The sequence below is a fragment of the Panulirus ornatus genome, chromosome 1, assembly GCF_036320965.1.
Source record: "Panulirus ornatus isolate Po-2019 chromosome 1, ASM3632096v1, whole genome shotgun sequence".
In the NCBI taxonomy this organism is placed as follows: Eukaryota; Metazoa; Arthropoda; class Malacostraca; order Decapoda; family Palinuridae; genus Panulirus; species Panulirus ornatus.
The window spans coordinates 27,375,893-27,382,248 of record NC_092224.1 but is presented as its reverse complement, the minus strand read 5'-3'; positions in this window follow the sequence as shown (position 1 = coordinate 27,382,248).

Here is a 6,356-nt window from a genome sequence, read left to right as displayed (position 1 = left end):
AAACAGAAGTGGTGGGTACATCCGTATATGAGCGACATTGCTTTGACACCCTAGTAACAAAAGTAGCTGAGATTGGAAGTATCAAAATCTGAGTCTCCCTCCTTTGATCATTAAACTAAACAAGCTAAAGATAAGATAACGTTATATCGATACATACCTGTAGAGGGAAACTTCTACGCCACGTAGTTCCATGCCTTGTCCTGCTCATCCTTTGAGCTGTAATTTGATGTACAAACACTTGTAAGTTTCAACATCTTGCACAAAATATACGTTCAATGCCTCACTTTCTGGAAGAGTCATGCTGAATAACTATTGTCACGAGGACACGAAGAAATCGTGTACTCCACTCCACAGACTACGCGACCGAGGCAGGGTGTCATGTGCCTAGCGAAAATCCGGTACATACGCCATAAATACGCTGTTTTTTGTATAATTAATTTTTTCATATTCATATTTTTTTGGTTATTAATCTGGTCCGATCTCGGAGTGGCATCCACGTGACGCGTGGCATATGCACGTGTCACGCCACTCCCGTGTGGAAAAGTTTAATTCTAAAGGCTAGTTTTCAAGTGGCATGCCGCCACGTACGACATGTCACTTTGGGGTGAAAGTTCACCAATTTACAGTCTATATCGACATAGACACCTGTGAAGGTGGGAGGATGTTGAAATAATGCACAAATGATGGGACAAAAGAACAAGTCAAGCGGCTGAAGCTGAATACACCGGAACAATGAACGCGTCCAACACCAGGGAAGGATTCATTTCAATTTGACGATGATGGTGAGCGCTGGGAAAATCTGGAGTTCGTTAATGTAAAAGGTTAAACGCTCGTCATAAATCAAAAGAACCCATGAAAATCTTGCCTAAACCTACCCTAACGGCTGTGATCTATTGTTGGAAATATACCAACACTAATACGGTCTGCTGCTGGGAGCCGCGTAGAATGCTTGCTTATGAAGAGGTTGAGCTCAGTTCGTCGTCTGTTTGTTGACATCCGTCGACAGCCACCATGATGATCGTTCGTGGTGTGTCTGGTGGCTTTCGACTTCAGTATTGAATATAAAGATAAATCTCGGGTGCAAAGGATTGGTTTGGTAAGTCTATACTAATGTTGCTGGATGAAACTATGTTCATTTGAGACTTCGGAACATCTTTTTCGTTCTTTAAACACTATAAAGTACTATCATTGCAAATAGAATTGCTCGCTATTTAGAACTAGTTACCCTATTACCCTGAATGTAACAAAGCAAGTGGTTATGCCTTATAATACTCGGTTAGCTACTCTTGGCTATCTGTCGTTATTATTGTAATGTCGGTCATTAGATTTTATGACTATCCGGCTGAATAAATCATAGATCTTTAGCCGGCTGCGTGGTAAAGGTAGGCCATGGAACGACATGTTTTTCTAAAATGTGGATACGCTATTGGCGGGTGGTCGTATAGTCATAACCAGCGAGAGAAAAGCAGGGTTCTCATAAATGCAATCTCTTGAAGTTTTCCTCTTCCTCCAAGAAATACAGTTTGTGATCGCATCTCTAGAAGGGAATACAATTCAAATATGATAATGGAACGGATCATAATTTTGCCTTGATATGACTACTGTGGTCCCATGTTCGCACTATTGCATATTTGTACACCCTGGTTGACGGTGAATACAGGTAGATAGATATCTACTTTTATACAAGTAGATGTCTTGTTTTGGAATAAATCTATTCCTAACCATTTCCAGACTTTAATCTATTATTTGTGGCTAATTTATCAACGCCTTTCCCAAAGGGTATACACAAAATTTGTATATTTTTGGTGCCCGATGTTGAAAATCTTTAGATCAAGATAGACTGTAATAATGATAATGATAATAATAATGATAATTTTAATGCCAATGAAGTTTACAAAGGTTGTGTCTGGTGGACGATGATTGGGGTAATAACCATTACATCGTATAACTAGTAATCCCAAGTCACTCTCCTAGTAACTTCCTAACCACCCTGATCCCCATTACTCATCGTCTTGTTCCAGAAACGTGCAAGCTGAAAATATTTTGCGATACGCATTATGTAACAAATATAGTGACCTTGCCCAAGGTAAGGTCTAGTTGACTGGGACGCTTCCCTGTAGCGCAGGAGACGCCTCCATGGCGCCAGCACCTCCCCCGCCTGGTAGCCAGTGTGGACGATTTAACTCGACATGTGGGTCCGTAAAACACGTGAGGTATCCACTCTGTGCGTGGATACGCTACCTCTCTAGCGGATACTAACTTATGAAAACGGTAGTCATTTTATTTCATTTGCGAATGAACTCTGGTTCGTGTATAGGTTTAGTATTGAACTGGCAAGTGATTTGCTCATTTTGCGTCACTGTATTTGTAGGTTACTCGACTTATCACGTATAGACGAAGAATTTTGTAATTAAGTAATTTTCATGTATATATATATATATATATATATATATATATATATATATATATATATATATATATATATACATATATATATCATGTATGTATATATAATGAGGGAAGTTAGCTAGTTGATGTTGATAGGCCTGCGGCGTGTTGGCTGGGCGCCTGTCAGACGGATTAGTAGCCTAGGGCACGCGCATGGTGACTGTAGCAACACCTCCTTCATTACATGTGGTGGAAATTTGCCCGTTATCTAAGCAGGAATCAATGGTGGCGACGCGATGTCGTCTGAGGAACGCAGGCCGCGAATGGACGTACAACACCAAGAACTGTACAACAGGTTCTGGCCTATTATTTTGGTTACGGACGACCGCATTGAGGTCATGGGATCCCCTAGGGAGAGGAAATATCCCAGATGAGATCTACCCGATTCTGTGGAGTGGCAAAGAACATTACAAGCTGTAGCTAGACTGCGCAGATATTGGCACAAAGCTTGGCTGACCACGCGGTTACCAGGAAGGGTCGGTTTGACCTAAGTACTTAGGCTGGGATCCGTTAGTAAATTACTCTGGGGTATTGAGGTAGATTAATATGTTGTGGAGTTAGTGTTGGGGCAGGACTTAGGGCGTGACATAGTAGTGATGGTGTTGAGGATTTATGTGTAGAGAAGTTTATAGACGGAGGCAATTAGGGTAAAAGTGTGAAGTGTTAAACTGATTGGCATAGTAAGATTTGGCCACAATGACCTGTGTTTTTGTTCGAAGTTAAGAATGTTATCAGGCATTGTGTTAGTAGTGAATAGCCTGGATGTGAACAATGTGTGAACTTTTGAAAATATTGTATTAACTGTGAATTAAGTTTCATTTAGTTTTGAAAGAAAATTTAACCTGTGTATTTATCTTTTTTTTTTGTATTTGGCAGAGATCATTCTTGTAATGTTACTTTTGTAAAAAACTTTTGTAAACTTGCAAAACAAAGTGAAACCTTATTCACAACATTTTATACAAGATTCCAAAGTTCACATATTGTTCACATCTAGGGTATTCACTACTAACATAACGTCTGATAACTTTTTTAACTTTAAATCACAACACACTTTTTGGTCAATGTGGCCAAACCTTACAATACTCGTCAGTTTAATCATGCAGTTTAGGATGGGGCAGTGACTAAATTGATGTGAAGTCCTTCCTCCCATGAGAGGTTCCTAGTGTCTGAGGGTGAGGCGAGGGGACGTGCATGAATAATGACGCAAAAATTGAGAATTACCTTGATTTGTTCAGCTTATTTGTTTTTCTTTTACATTGGAATTTCTAGTCACGGACCTTCATTGAAACGTAGAAAAGTTAATGAAAAGAAAAAAAAAAGGAAAAATATTTATAGATTTTGCAGGTAGTGAAAAACTTGTCAATTAGAATGCAATAACTAGGAAACTGTTGTTGTAAGAGACATACGAGGGCAGAGAGTTCCAAAGCTCTGAGGTGTAGGGAAAGAAACAGTTATCAAAACGGCCCACCTTTTTCAAGCAGAAACGAAGCAGACGAGCATGCACAGGTGTAAATTCAGAAGCACACTTTCATTACACGACGATTGGTGACATCAGGACTATAAGAGTTCCTTGCGCCCAGAAAGAGAAGCGCTTTTCACACAGTTAGAAAAGAGATTGCGGGAAGAGGCATTGGATTAGCGAGAGGAGCATCAGGGAGTGATGGAATGTTAGTCATGCAAGATAAGGTTAGAGGAGAAACGAGAACCGAAGAGAGTTGATTTTCTGTGGGAGAGACAGTTATAGTACCATGAGAACGGAAGAGTGAAGGAAAGGCAGGGCGACGCCTTAGCTGTAGACCAGAAATACCTATCAATGGATGTCGAGGAGAGGTTATCGCACTTCCTTTAACCACTTTGCCTGCGGTGATTACGAGCAGCGATAAACGCTGAATGGGAGTCGGAGGAAGGAGAGTTTTTCCAAGCCCGGTATGCCTGATTCCTTGCCTGAATGGCCTCAAAACAAGAATGGTTGAACTGTGGATTGGAAGAAATAGTCTTCTTGGAGGAATTAGGGATAATGCCTCCATTCCGACAACAATGACCTCTTCTATGCGTTTGACGGAGACAGAAGCATCACGAAATAAAAGACAGTAATTTGCCGTAGAAAGGACAGAAAAGAACCTTCGTAAGTTATTCCAGTGAGCCATGTTGAGGTGCCACTGTTTGTTATACTTTGGGATATAAAACAGATGCGTTCATCGGACACGCAGTGTGCATCAGTCTGTCAATACAGGTGGGGCGATGACCTCTGGTAATGTTGGTCACGGGGTCGGAGCTGGTGGCAGCCTCTGGTGATTCACGTCTTGGATAACATGTTACTGGAATATGTTGTAACGTGTGGTGTTTACTGAGGTGTCAGGCTTGACTCCTCTGTGTTCTGTTGTGGGAGGTACGAAGGCCTTAACTTTCTCGGTGAAGACGATACATACAGTACACTTATGTACACCGTACATGACATACACACACAAGCTTCTTGCATACGTGATCTTAAGTATGCAAAAGTTTATGTATAACTGCATACCTGTACTACGAAAGGAATAGAGAGTTGTGTATAAAGATAAAACGTGTTATATGTACAAAGTACACAAAGGCATTTACACGTGTATTTACACACACACACACACTCATATACACACACATCCAACGACCCATCCACTTATAAGTCCACCCATCCATTATTCATCCATCTATCCGCCCACCCGTTTCTCTACCTAATCATCCATCATTCCACCCTTACATCCAAGACTTCGAGTCATCCGGAACACCCTCAATCCTCCCGTCTGTCACACTCACTATATTCATCCTCCATATTGGCCCACTAAACCCTCTGATCACACATATTCATTTCTAACTCATCATTTCTAACTCATAAGCCATATGACACTCGCCTATCTACCTACCCTCATGCCACAAAGGATCCCACATCTTACTGTGCTCCCGCGTGGAGCGCAGCCCCTGAGTTGCATGAGTCGCCCATTCATCCAGCAACAACGCTCACCCAACACCAACAAGCTCCTTACTCCCCAACGTCACCCACTCGACGATAGTCATCGATTCATTTCAGATACCCAGCCACTTACGCCAGCCACCCACTCCTCCCATTCTGTCACCCTGACCAGCCACTCTGACCACCCACCCACCCACCAAGCTACCTAGACCAACCACCCACCCTCCCATCTACTCCAACCAGCCGCCCATCCTCCCACGCCACCCACCTATCCCCTCCACCCATTCACGCCACCCAACAACTTAACCACCCAGATCCCACCATAATGTGCCCATTACAGCGAGCTACACCCATCACACCCACGCACTCACACCCCTGACAAACACGGTCTCCACCACCGGTCTCAAGGTACACACACACCAGCCACGCACGCCCGTAACTTCAGCAGTATTGACAACCTTCCGGCAATCCAGCAACAGAATCCACCCACCAACATCAACCACACACACACGCTAGAATAGCACTCAAGTATATAGATAAAAAAATATGTAGCAAGCTGTTCACATCCTGCGCTAGGCCAAAACTAGAATATGCTTCTCAAGTTTTATCACCGCACTTAAAGAAGCACAAAGAACTGATAGAGAAAATAAGCTTCAGGATTGTGTGTGTGTGTGTGTGTGTGTGAAGGACTTTGGAGACTATGTTAACCCTCGCTTGGCGCCGGTCACACATTCGAAGACTAGTAAAGAAGACAAAATGTTTGCTGGTAAATATTAGAACAACGTTCTTGTATTTGGATGAGGAAATACTCGGGAAGCTGTTTACCTCGTACATTAGGCCAAGACCAGAATATAATTTTCAAGTTTGGTGACCGAACTTGAAAATAGAGAGGTGGTAGAGAAGGTGCAGAGGAGAAGAAAGATGATTGTACCAGAATTAAGAGAACTGAGTTACAGGAAAA